The following is a 14,136-nucleotide window of genomic DNA, read 5'->3' on the forward strand; positions in this document are numbered from 1 at the left end:
AATTCAGTTCTGTTCCTGTCCACAGCACTTGGGCTGCAGCGGGTGGCGTGGGGAAACTGCCCTTGAGCACAGCAGCCAGAAAGCCCTCGGACCAATTACTAAGCCTCGTCTCGGTACCTCAACTCACATAGGCAGGGGCCAGCGGCCTAGGCTGTCTTCATGGCACCACCTTTGCTGGTGTTTTCTCCATCACTTCCTCCCCGCAGCAAAAAGCTGGCTGTGGCTACATGACCACAGCCTTCCCCTAGGAGCTCCTCACTTTGCTAGTTTGGCTTCCTGAATACCAGTACCAATACTTTGCTGTTTTGATTGAATATCGAGTTTTTCCGGCCTGTCCGTCCCATCTTGAATTACCTTCCCCTCCGTATAATCTGCCCACCGCAGACACAAGTCCACAAACAAATGCCTCTCCAGAAGGGACTCCAGGCTGACCTGTTCCTGAGTAGTTTGGGGGAGGTCCTGAGTGCTGCTTTGCATCTTGAAGCCAACAGGAAGTGAAGTACTGAAAACTGAAGGCATGGGTGAATGACTCACTCGGCAAATGACCTTCCCACTGGCCCTGCAAGCTAGGGCAGGACTAGGAAGCAGGGAACTTTGTCTAACCCGCCTGACATTTGCAAGGGCCACGGATACCAGCGCTCGAGCATCCTTGAGAGGGACGATGGAGATAGGTGGTCCTCCTCAAATGTCTCCTCAAAATTGACCATCTCACCCTGTAAACTCACCAGGGTGGGATTCCGTGCAAATCTAGAAGTATTTATCATGAGGAGATACCTAAGAAATACAAGACACAGTTCCTATTGCTGGAGCACCTCAACATTTATTGAATGAGAAAAATGGATAGATGACTTCCAATGAGCCATGGAATGATTGAGCACACTCACGTACCTCCACTGTCTCTCCCAAAGCCCCTGCTAAAATGACAGTGATGGGATTTTTAAAGAAGGATCTAAATCCATAAGGACAAAAAAATGAGAAGAAAGTTACGGCCCTTGAAAGATGTCATCACATTTGGGAAGCCAGAAGGCAAATGGACGAAAGGTAACTGACTCAGCAGACCAGAGAATGCTGGAAGCCAACGGCCTGTGGTGGGTAGAAGCTTCAGGAAGCAAGCTGATTCGGGCAGCAGAACCCGAGAAAGTCTGAGGAAATGGAGGTGCCAGGTACTGCAGAAGGTACAGATAGGCTGAAAAGGTACAGATAGGCTTCGCACGTCTGTTGAAGAAGCAGTGATGTCTCACTGCTAGGTCATCTCATGCCCATCCCCCACTCCATGAGAGCCTGGGGTTCCCTCTTTGGAGAGACTGAACAGGAAGGACTCTAGACTCAGGACACCATGCTCAGTTGACTGCAAGGGTGCTATACTGAAAGCAGGAGGTGCTGTACTGGAGACAGAGTTAATAAATGATTATTGTCATCTTAAGCCACTAGGTTTTGGGGTGATTTGTTACGCAGTAGTAGATAACTAATAAAGAAAATAAACGATGAATCTGCAAAGTAAACAATGAATCTGGGATTTAGAAAACTGGAGATCCTACATATTGGAGAGGGGCGAAGTGAATTCTCACTCGGATGCTGAGGGGAGATACCAGGGGTGTCGCTGAGCAGCAGAGGTAGAGCGGAAGCCAAGCCAACCATCGTAGGAGCATGCAGGATCCTGGGACAGGGTCTCAAAGAAAAAACACCAGGAAGCTGAGGAGTTTATTTGAATGTATCCAGAAGCTAAACAAACAAAAAGGGGATAAGAGATAAATATTAACTCTAAAGAAAACAAAAGTTTGTACAGTGAAGGACATGTATTCCAAGCATACTGCATGACATGGCAGGGAGTACATTTCCATACTTATAAACACTGAATATTGATTTAACAAAAAAAAGTGATATAATGTTATTAGGATAATAGGGGCAAGAGACAGTCTAGGGATGAGGAGAGGGGAGTTAAATTTGATTTTCAAGCGAAACACCAATGGTGGATTTGTTTTCTAGGGCTGCCAATAAAGTACCACAAATTGAGTGGCTTAAACAACGGAAATGTATCGTCTCACGGTTCTGGAGGCTGGAAGTCCGAGATCGAGGTGCCGGCAGGGCCATGCTCCCTCTGAAGGCTCTAGGGAAGGCTCTGTTTCAGGTCTCTCTCAGCTTCCGATAGTTCCTTGGCTTGTGGCAGCATAACTCCAATCTTCACACAGTGTTCTCCTTATGTGCATGTCTGTGTCCAAACTTCCCCTCTTTAGAAGGACGCCAGTCATATTGGATTAGGGTCCACCCTAATGACCTCATCTTAACTTGATCATCTGCAAAGACCCTATTTCCAAATAAGGTCACATTCACAGGTACTGGGGGTTAGTACTTCAGCATCTTTTGGAGGGGACACAATTCAACCCATAAGAGATGGTAATGTCTAAGATTAACGTATCAAGAAATAACGGTATAAGCATGATATTTAGAAATAGGAAGGTAAATATGAGGACAGATTAGAGAGTGGAAAGTGGTTCCTTGTGGGTGGCAGAAATTGAGGTCGAGCCAATGAGGGCTGCTGCTTTTTCTTTATAAGCCTGAAAGGACTGCCTGACTATTGAAAACATGCACATTTCTCACCCACCTCAATTATCACACTCAGCACGTGTCATTACAATATGATTACTCATCTGTGGTCCACACAGGACCATAAATTCCTGCAGGCTGATAACAATCATAGCCAACATTTATAGAATGCTTACTGTGTGCCCCCCCACCCAATATTCTAAGCAGCTCACAGCAGCCCTGTGAAGAGGTACTGTTATTACCCACCATTTCAGATGGCAGAACTGAGGCACAGAGAAGTTAAGTAATTTATCTAAGGTCACACAGTTAACTTGAAGAGCCTGGATTAGAAAGGCAACACTACTTCTATTTCGGATTCCTTTTGGCATTCCCTATATTGCTGAGTATGGAGTCACACCACAGTAGGTACACGATATCTGTTAGAGGTAGGAAGAAGGGGGTGAAGGGGCCTCTTTGTCTACTTATCTTTGATGAGTGTGTGGTTGTCCTCTCTCCCAAGCCAGCCAAGTCTCATTACGTCAGTACTCCATGCTCTCCTCTTAGGGAAGGTGTCTGCCCTCATGCCCTCGCATCTGGGTCTCCATATTCTTTTTCATCTAGTCCATCCCACTCCGTGACTGCAGCTGATTGGGCTAGAAAGGACCCCTGACCCCGGACCAGCCAATCAGAGGCTGCTCTGGGAGCCAGAGTGTGGCGTGGTCTGGTGAGGAGACAACTTGGTCAGTCCAGTTCTTCCTCCTGGGAAATGTTTCACTTAGCTGCACAGAGAATCCAAGCCACTCAGCCATGGACAGAAGGCAGCATCAGTCTGTTCAGGGCTGGTTAAGTTGTGAGAAGCAGAGAATGACTAATGGAGGGAGAACAGAGAGAAGCAGGACCGAGTCACAACCCCAGGAGAGCCGTAGAGATGATGCCTAGGGCTCCCTCAGTGCCCTCAGGCTGTCCAATTTTTGACCTCGTGTTGCCTCACAAGCACCCCCCTTTTTTTGAGATGCTTGAGTCTCCTCCGATCTTGTAAACAACCCCCATTGTCTGTGATGGCCTGTGTCTTACATCTGGGCATTTCTTCCTCCCAGATGTTTTCCTCAACATATCTTCCTCTATTTCACTCTTCTTACCTTTTTATTGCCCTCCCTCCCCCTCTAGTGCTCTGGCTAACCAGACATTACATTTTTACTGTGCATTGTTTTTCATGAAGTCATGGACTGTCAGCCCTGTGAGGCACCTTTTAGATTAGTGCTATCCAATAGAACTTTCTACGATGATGGAAGTGTTCCATATCTGTGCTGTCCAAGACGGCAGCCACCAGACACATGTTGCTATTAAGCACTTGAAATGTGGCCGGTGTGACTGAGGAGCTAAATTTTTTATTTTATTTAATTTTCATCAGTTTAAATTTAAATAGCCCCACGTGACTAATGGCTACTGAGTTGGACAGTACAGTTGTCCCATCTTCCGATCCATTACTTCTTTTTACAGATGAGTCTCTTTTTGTGAGTGTAAGAGCCGTATTCCAATGGCTGCCTCCTCAAGTCACCCCCCAGCTATAGGACACAGCAGCACAGGACTAGGGTGACGGGCCCCCTCTGAAAGTCAAGCGGTTGCCTCCTCAGAACAGCAGGCCCAGGTAGACCCTCCGAGGCTCTCCATGCAAGGGCCTGTGTGTAGCGGGGGTTGAGAGACAAATCAGGTGATTGGGCTGAAGCAGGATATCGTAACCTCAAGTCTAGGGCCACCTCTTTGATTTGGGGGACTTCCTCAGAGGTGGTCGATGTGTTAGCTCCTGGGACAGAAATGAGCTAGGTGATTTCCGAAACGGCTTTAGCCGGACTACATGGCCCAGATGTGGCCACGTGACTTTGCTCTGGCCAATGGCAGGTGAGCGGAAAAGACGGACGCCACATCCAGATCTGGCCCAGAGAAATCACCCGTGTGCTCTTTCCCCTTCCACACCTTGGTACAGGTGAGTCCAGCAGAGCTACAAGATGGAAGGAGCCTGGGTCCCTGAATCACTCCTGGAGAGGAAAGCCTCCTGTCCTTCGGGAACACCCACTTTGGACTTTATTTCAGTGATAATCTTCCGTTGCGGTAAGCCATTGCACCTTGGGGATTTATCTGTTGCAGCAGCCAGCATTTCCCTGACTATTACACCCCCAGAAAACAGACTTCCTCCTGAACGGGTCCTTATGTTGTGGATGGTAGGGATTGGGGTCCCTTTGGCAGTGCAGTGAGGGTGTTGTGGTCTTGTCAGTTGCCATCTGAGATCTCAGACCACAGTGATGCTCGGCTCAGAACTGACTGAGTGTGGGTGGGGCCTTCCTGGTCTGTGTAGCCACGGGCTGACAGACTCATGCTCCCCTTGCTCTCCTAGGTCTCTGAATGGAGGGTCTCTAACTGATGCCCATAAGGGAATGGAACCCTTCTGGGAGAGCAGAGGCCTACAGAACAACCTCTCTGAGGAGCTGACAGCCCTCACCCTCCACGTGGGTAATACACGGGCCACGTGAGGCTTCCCTCTTCCAGGGTCCGCAGGCTGGACCAGTGGGTCTCAGTGTGAGGGACAGGGAGCCCCTTAGCGCCCAAGAGCTCATGTGACTCATTCTAATGTGAGCAGCAAGGAGAAAGTCAAAGGAATTGGAATCACGATTTAAGTGAGGTCTACGGCGGGTATTTCTTGGCACAGGACTGAGGAGCCTGGCCAAAATTCTCTGCCAAAATTTCCCAGCTCTGAGAGTCACGGATGAAGGGCACAGAGACTTTCTGCCTCGTTAACCAAACTAGGGAATACAAGAGGGGGATCAGGCTTGGGAGGGGAAGTGTTGAGACCACTTTGGAGCAAAGTTTGAGGGGTCAGTGGGGTGCCCACATAGATGCTTCTAGCAGCTGCATGGGAATGGGGACCTGAGAGGGCCGGATCAAGGAGCAAACTTGTGTCTGGAGACAGGTGATGATGGAAATCACGGTGACGAAGGGGTGACTGTCGAGAGAGCCAAATGAAGGGCAGGAGGAGAAGGAGGAAGAGACGTGGGAGAAAGGGGTGTCAGAGGGGCCACGTTGGGAGAGTGTGAGGGAGGAAGGAGTGGACAGCCAGGTGGGGCAGCGAGAGGACAGGAGGGCAAGGGGCCTGGAAAGGCCATTGCATCTGGTGACACAAGCTCATTGGCGGCCCGTGAGAGCAAAAGTTAACCCAGAAGGACACTCACTGGTTGGCAAGGGGAAGCCAGGTGGAGATTTAAAATTTATGGCAGAGTCTGCAAAAAGGATAAATTGCCCCATCGGGACGGGGAGCTAATTGTGTCACGTGGTGTGCCTGGGGCAGGGATGGTCTAGCGGCACAAAATACAAGCCCGCTTGCGCAAGCTTAAGTAAAAAGGGAGAATTTATGGGAAGAATATGAGGCTATCTCCAAGATCCAGGGACAGGAAGTGCAGCCGGTCTCTGGGGGCAGGAACCGGCAACTGGGGAGCCAGCAGGAACCTGGGCAGCTCCGTGCTCTCCTTTCTCTATCTCTGCTGCTCTGAGGTCTCTGACCTCTGCTTTCCTCCTGGACGGCTTCTTTCTTCTCTCTCAGCTTTTTCTGTTGCTCTGTGCACACAGTGGAAAATGGCTGCCTCAGGTGGCCCTCCTGGTCTGTTCACTTCCTTCTCCTCTGGGCTCACACTGTGCCTGGCACAAGGCGTTCAAGCAGCCAACAAAAACTGCCTAGAACCGTCAAGGTGTCCCAAGGCCCTGGGAGAGCATCTGATTGGTCCAGTTGGGTCAGGTGTCCATCCCTTATCCAATCAGCTGTGGCCAAGGGAGGGTCTTGTGCCCTTGGGCCCCTCAGTGGGGGCTGGGCAGCAGCATCTTTGGGAAGGCGGCTCAGGCAGATTCTTGAAGAGGAGAATACGATGGCTGTCATACTCTGATGTTCCAGACAGGCTGCAAGCCCCTGAGCCACCTGGAACAGAGAGAGACTCCTGAGGTCAGGCTCCACTTTAATGATGGTCAATAAACACCACGGAGGCCATGAGGGATGAGGCATGTGCACCCACAGACAAGTAGCAAATGCGACTTTCCTGTGCTTCCCTTTTCTCCTCCACCCCCCGCACACACCCAAGCCCAGGGATACGACCCAAAGAGCTCATCAGGGCCTCTCGCGACATCCAGATTTCCCCAGGCTCAGCTCTCATCTTCTTGGTTTCCTTCCACTACAGCCTGAGATGAGAAGAGCTAACTTGGAGGGGGCTGCAGGAGAGGGGGGCGCAGTACTTGCCCTGCTTGAAATGGCCCTGACTCCACAGTACTGGGTCAGGCAGAGTCTCAACGGGAAGCAGTTGGGATAGTTTTGACAAGTATTTACATACAAAGGGACCGTCCACAAAGATGTGTGTGCTGGGGAACCACAGGGATAGCACAGGAAGCAGAAGCTGTTAGCAGTGGAGGTTTTTTTTTGTTTTTTTTTTTTTAACCACCCTGGGCCCAGAGGTGAGTAGAGAAGGCCACCTTAAAATGAGCAGGGACCTTCAGTGGAAGGGTCACTCAGCCCACGCAGATTTCACAGGGAGGAAGTTGGGGAATAAACCTTCACCTCATTCTCCTCCTGCCCTCTGTGTTCTTGACAGGGCCTCACTGTTGGCTGGAACTGGTCAACGGAAAGCCACTGGGTGGGGGGCCCTTTAGGATGGGTGCAAAGGGGTCAGCTTCCTGGGACACAGGGCAGGGAGGAGGAAGAAGGCGGATCGTGGACCTGAAGGGGCAAATGGAAGATGTTGTTTCCGCACGGCTCACGCGCTACACTGTGGGCTCCTCCAGGGCAAGCCACTCTGCTCCTTCGTTTTTGTCACCAGCACCCAACCCACTGCCCAGCTCATGATTCCAACCTGAGTTCGCTGATGCCCCGAATGAATTCCGTGGTGCCTCTTTGTTTCTCATGTTGGCAGTGAACTGGCAATGAATGGCATTCGGCTGAATGGGACCAGGAACTCTTCCCAAGGCAAAAGTTTACAAGGTGGAAGAAGAAAAAAAGAAAGAAATCAGAAATGCCCCAAAGATGAAGGCTGAATGGTGCTGCTGGAGCTATTTTTCACTTTCTCATCAGATCCCCTCAACAATCCTGTAAGGTACACTGTATTATCTTTCCAGTTTTACAGATCAGGCTCAGAGAGGTTAGGTGACTTGCCCAAGGTCACCCAGAGGGTATTGGTGGAATCACAGCTAGGACTTCAAGTCCATTTCTACTGTCATTTGCACCCTGCCACCCATGGTCAGAAGGCCTCTCAGGCCTGTTCCTAGCTGGGCATGCTGTCCAGAATTGGGAATTTTGACTTTCAAGAGGCTAAACAGCTGAGCGGGAACCAGAGCAAACAGGAGCCAGAAATGGCACCGAGGAACTCTATGGAACATGGGGCCCCCTTGTTTTCTGCTGCCACCTCCTGGGTTATCAGGACCCTTTTCTTCTATCCTTCTCTGCTTCAAATCCAAGCAGAATGGGGGCCGGTGGGGGTGGGGGGTGGGGGGAATGCCCTCCCTACTCATTGCAAAACTGCATGATAATGTTGAAGATTTTTAAACAGAATTCACTTAAAAAAGAAGGAAATTCTGACATATGCTACAACATGGATGAAGCTTGAAGACACGCTAAGTAAAATAAGCCAGTCACAGAAGGACAAATATGCTAGGATTCCATCGTTTGAGTAGTCAAATTCATAGACAGAAAGCAGAATGGTAGTCGCCAGGGGCTGGATGGGGAGGGAAGAATGGGGAGTTAGTGTTTAATGGGGATGGAGTTTCAGTTTTGCAAGATGAAAAAGTTCTGAAGAGGGATGGTGGTGATGGTTGTACAGCAACAAGTGGACTAAATGCCACTGAACATTCAAAATTGGTTAAAATGGTAGATTTTTGGTTATGCACACTTTACACAATTTTAAAAAATTGAATTTGATAAACATTTAATGAGTCTCTACTATGTGCTCTGCACTAGGAATTCAAAGCCAGAAAGCATCAGCCTTACCTTCAAGGTTGGCCCTGCCAGGCAAAGTGACGTAAATGAACTCAGTGCAGTGTGGAAAGTGCAGTAGTACAGTGTGGGAGGGACGGGGGTGGGGGGAGCCCAGAGCGGGGAGGGCCGGCTCCATTGCTCGGGGGCGGAGTGAAGCCTTCTCCAAGGAAGGAGTCTCCTCCGGGCTTGCCAGAGACTGAGACGGATTCAAGGTTGGGCAGGAAGTGGAGGAGCTGGGGACACACAGAACATTCCAAACAGAGAAATAGCACGAGCGAAAATATAGAGGTGTGAAATAGCATGCTATTAAACCTCCTCTCCTTTGTTGGGATGTAACTAAACTCGCGTCGCCCTCCCCCCTTTTTGTTTTACTCTTTATTATTAAAAAAAACTTTTTAAATTGAAGTATAGTTGATTTACAACATTGTGTTAGTTTCAGGTGTACAGCACAGTGATTCAGTTATATATATATATAAAACTGCATCCCCTAATTCTACACCGATCGGTCTAGGAAAGTGCTTCTCAAACCATCTCTGGTGAAAAACATATGTGTGTGTGTGTGTGTGTGTTAAATTTCCAGTCCCTCACAAACTGATATTTGCGGCCCTACTATGTATGACGATTATGGAGCTTATGCCACATGCCACTCACCGTGGAAGTTTGAACCCATCTATTTCCTGTTCAACAAGAGTCCACTGATCACCTGCTTGGATGTCACAGCAAGGTCAAGTTGCCTTCAGGCTTCCAGAATGGTTACTCTCAATTTCTGTGCTTTTCTTACTGTGGACCAGCACTGGTCCACGGACCACACTTTGAGTAGCACTGGTTTATAAGATGGTGAGTCCCTTAAAGGGAGGAACCATTTGTTTATATTTTATCCATTCTTTGGATTTGTAGCAGACCACCCAAAAGAAGTCCTCTCCTTTCCCAGAAAGGGATGCCTACCTATTAATTAGCTAGTGTTTTCCCTGTGTTTTGAATATGGAAAGTTCTGCCAGTATTAAATACTATTATTATTATTAGCTTTGTGTCCACTATAGTGGATGTCATTTAATTAGAACTGCATAATAGGCAAATCTGCCTTAATTGGCTGGGATGTGGCTAAGAAAACACTTCGCGTCTGTGTCTGCATTCTCTGTTCTGTGGCCATCACATCACATCCTCTGGCAATGGGTCATTTTGGAGACCTTGGGCAGGGTTCAGGGAAGGTTATTTGGCTACTGATTAACACTTAATTAGCACCTTTTTCATGTAGCACAGCAGTGACTTTGTAAATTTAAAAATTTCAGGGGACCACTTAATGTGGAATTAAAGTACAAGTGCAATATTTAAGACGCATGAAATTGTTTTACGCATTATGGCATTAACTAGCTCTTAATTTATGCAGTGCATGCCAGCGAAGGGCAATTAAAGTGTAGCAGGGAAAAAAATTATAGATCTCTGTGTTGTCCTGTCTTTTCCTCTAACGATGCTTTGGAAGGCTTTTGCTACGTTCGTATCTCAACTCCTATTCTAGATTTAGGAGTAAATGGTAAGTTCTGAAACTTGTTTGCCCCTCAGGAATTGGCATTATCTTTAAGCTGAAGCTACCTCTAACCATGATGTTCCTCTAGGGCCCAGAAATCCACTGTGGCCTCAGTGATTGGTCCAGGGATAGGCACATAACCCCACTATAGCCTTTGAGATGTCAGGAGACGTTTGCTGGAATTTATGGGAAAGTGAGGCTAACAGTGTCTTCCTTCGTAGTTGTTGGAAAGAGTGGTTCTCCTTTCCCCGGTCAGTGTGGTGTAAGGATGTGAGGTTGGGAACAGTGGCAGCCATTTTGTAAGCAGTCTGGAGCTGCAGGGGGAGTCATTGTTTGGAATTTGGCCATAAATCCAATACCATGGGAGGCCACATGGCAAGATGAAGAGAGACCCAATCCTGGAAGATATTGTGGGAGACAGTGGATTGGGACTAGTCTGAAGGTCATTGACTTCTGGACTTCTGACTTATATTGGAACCTATAAATATACTGCATATTCCCACCTCCCTGCCTTTATTCATGCTGCTCCCTTTGACTGGAATGTTCTTTCCTTCCTTCTCCATCCTTCAAGTCCAAGTCCTAATGCCACCCGTCTAAGAAGCTTTCCTCGAGCTGAACCATGCTCAGGATGGCCAGAACCATGCCCCCCTCCTCTACGATGCTAATGCCCCCCACTTGAAATTCTCCTTCCGCAAGGAGCACACACTGCCCTGAAAAGCGTGGAGCTGCAAATGTGACTCTCCATCTCCCTTGAGAGGACCTAAGCTCTTTCTTCCGCCCCCAGCATTAGTGTTGCACCTGGCACACTGAGTCGGCAGAGTGCTGCAAACCCGTTCCTAGAAAGGAATGTTAGTGCGTAGTCGGAAGAGGAGAGAGCGCGCATACGAGCATATGCTCTTCTTAGCTAGAGCCAGTAGGAGAAGGAAAAAAAACCTGGGTAAATGCTGCAGCTGGGTGGATTCCTGGGCCACTGCAGCTGCTGAGAGCCGGCAAGGACTTGCGATATGAAGGAGGAGGAGTCAGTTACGAGCCAGTCAGAATATTTGTCTGTCCCTCTGTTGGTAACTTACACAGACGGATACAGTCTCCAAGTACAAAGTCGAGGGCTAGGAAAGTAAAAGTTTACCGGTCACCTCCTCCTTCCCATACTCTGTGTCCTCTTAGCAGATGTGGAGCTGAGCTGCTGTGATCCTCCAGCCACTCGGAGTCTGGTCAGGTGACAGCCTCACCGTCCAGCTAGCGCTACAGCGTTGGTGGTGGCTCCAGCCAACGGCTGAGCAAGCTGGTGGCACTTGCGGCTGGCCATTAATGCCAAATGGGGCTACTCTAATGGGCTCCCTTTGCTGGGGGCTGTTCAGATCTGCATTGCCGCCTGCCGGCTCCCCTGCCCAATCCTGCTTCCACCCTGCTCCTTTCAGGGGTGTTTCCCCAATAAACCCTTGACACTCCTGAGTCCATCTTACACCTGTTTCCCAAAGAACCCTCCCCAGAGGTAAAAACTGCTAACTCTTAGGGGTGTATTCTTCCAGCCATTTTTTTTTTTCTATTCATTTATGTACTTGTATGTACGTATACCACCTAAAGATTTGTTATAATTCATTTTGTTTTTACATAAATGGGATCGTACTGTGTATGTGAACTATTCTACAATCAAAAAAAATTTAGCACATCTCCATGAACAGTAGACATCAGTGCACATAGGTATGTCTTTTTATTTGCTGTATACTATTCCACAGTATGGCGAGCCCATTGTCACTTAACCATTCTTATACTGATGGATATTTGGGTTTTCTACCTTCTCTTATTAATAATGCTGCTAGGAGTGTGCTAGGAGCGGATTTCAAATAATAATAGCAATAAACTGAACATTATTCCAGACAGTTTATAAACCTGTATTAACCAAGCCTTTTTTGTGTTCTGATGCTTTGACATCTGGGGCTTTTGCTGACCCTGGAGGGACTGCCCCTCCCAGGATTTACCAGTTCCTAGAGATAGTAAACAAACAACTTGTCTGAGTGCACCTTTCAAATGCAAACCAACCAATCCAGCACCCGTAGCCCTCACCGTGGCCTCTATCTGACTCTCACACTCTAGGCCACTATCCCCCTGCCCTGATCAGACAGCTAGGGACAGCCCCAGTGCCCTGGAGCCCACTGAGATTATTCAAACTAGCCGATCCGAAACCTGCTTACCCTGCCTTGCCTGTTCCTTTTCACAGAAACCACAGTAAAGGCTCTTGCCCGCCGGTTCCCCTTCTCGCTCTGCTTCCTGACCAACCCCAGTGCTCCCCTGTGTGCCCCTCCCCCCGTGGCCTAACCTGCCCCCTCCTCTTGGGATTTGTAAGTATAACCTATTATCTTCTCTATGGCCATCATCTCCTGCTCTGTTGGCATCACCAGACCTGAATAACAATAAAACCTATGTGGCCTCCAAAACAGGAGGACCTCTCATTGGCAAGGTGGAACTAACATTTTCTTTTTCTCCCAAAGGTTCCGGAATGCTTTCATTTGTGAACTCTTTCTGGGCGAATGGAAGTGCTAAATGTGCTGGGTTACTTAGGGCAGACACAAAAAAGAACTTCCTGCTGAAGGCCTCAGGAATTTACCACTCACCAGGGCACGGCTCCACCCCTCGCTAAAGGAGGCCACGAGGTTCCCCCCTCCCCCGCAGGTCCCTGCAGACAGCTGAGGTCATCCTCACCTGAGAAGGGAGGAGGGGTGGGATTACCGCCCTCTCCGTTGCCCTGGGGCTCTGGGCCCGGTAACGCGGGGCATCCTGGCGGAGGCTGGCCCATGTTCGCAGCTGCCTGCCCGGAGCCGGAGCCTGTCAGCTCGAGCGGCAGCGAGGGAAGACGTTTCTGACACAAAAGCCCAGGGGAATCCGCGGAGGAGCTGGGCTGTCATTACTTATTAACAATGGGCCTGATCCGCAGCTAGGCAGGCCCGGGGAAATAGCCTGTGGGGAGGCCGGCCTCCCCGCTACGAGGTGAATTAACACTTTCAGGGCAGGAGGGAGCTGTTCGGGGGGAGGGGGTCAATTGTCACATTTTTGCATGTAAGAGGGGCCATTCTTTACATATCAGGGGCGCGCTCGTCCTCATCTTCCCCTCCCCCTCTCGGTGTCCGCATTCTTCTCTTCCGTTCTCTTGCCCTCTCTGGTTTTAAGCCGGCAAACCCACAGGATGTGGGAGACTGCGCTCCTAGGGAAAAGGAAGATTTGAGCCTGCACGCGGCCAGAAACCTGGCGTTAACGTCCTGAGAGAGGGCCCGCGGAGGCCGGGAGAGGCAGCTGGAGCTGGCAGCTCCTGGTTGCAGACCAGCAAACTAGCTGGTCGTTAAAGCTGGTTATTGCCTATTTTCTCCCCCCGAGGGGTCCTGGGCTCCGGTGCCAGCACGCTCTGTCCCGGCTCCGCGATCTCAGGTGGGCAGAGCCACCCACCCGTGATGTTGCAGGTCGGGTTTCCTGGGGAAGCAGATGCTGAGACGGAGATTAGCATGCGGAACTTTTTGTTAGCATTCTAGGATCAGCACCTGGAGAAGGGAGGGGCTGGAAGCCGAAGCCAGCAAAGGAGGAAACTGAACTACAACGGTAGCCCGACGGAAGCCTCGGCTGACCCCACAGGGAGCTCCGGAGCTGGGGTGACCCTTCGGAGTGGGTCGGAACTGGGCTGGAGGGGGTGAGCCTTCGGAGGCTGGCGTGGGTCAGCCCCGGGGCGTGGGCTGCTCCAGAAGCCGGCATGGCCCTGGGCAGGGCGGTTTCTTCAGCCTTGGGGGAGGGCTGACAGCTGAAGTCAGGCTGCAGGCAGCCCTCCAGCAGCCGAGGGTGTAAGTCCTTCCTTCCGGAAGGGGGAACACAGCCGCTACCATCACCCTGCTTCCCCCGGAGGACGGCTGAGCTGAGGCTTCGCCAAATCGCAACGGGGGCATTCCTCAGGATTCCTGCCTCCGCACAGAGGCCAGCCCGGCCTCCTTTCCTGCTGCATCTCCTCCCACCCCTCCTCCCATCCTTCCTGCTACCCCTCCTCCCAGCCCTCTTTTCTTCCCTCTTCCCTGCAGGGGCTATTACCAGAGGTTTTTCAAAATTTTAA

General features: G+C 49.9%; 1 long non-coding RNA gene across 1 annotated transcript; it reads right to left on the minus strand.

Annotated features, from left to right (window-relative positions):
* Positions 1-6,340: 6,340 nt before the first annotated feature.
* On the minus strand, positions 6,341-12,876 carry LOC132356808 (uncharacterized). Its single transcript, XR_009500080.1, has 3 exons — positions 12,750-12,876; positions 7,407-7,510; positions 6,341-6,484 (listed from the first exon to the last, which is right to left on the minus strand). It is a non-coding gene; the product is annotated as an uncharacterized LOC132356808 (long non-coding RNA).
* Positions 12,877-14,136: the final 1,260 nt, after the last annotated feature.

The sequence above is a fragment of the Balaenoptera ricei genome, chromosome X (assembly GCF_028023285.1).
Source record: "Balaenoptera ricei isolate mBalRic1 chromosome X, mBalRic1.hap2, whole genome shotgun sequence".
NCBI classification, from domain to species: Eukaryota; Metazoa; Chordata; class Mammalia; order Artiodactyla; family Balaenopteridae; genus Balaenoptera; species Balaenoptera ricei.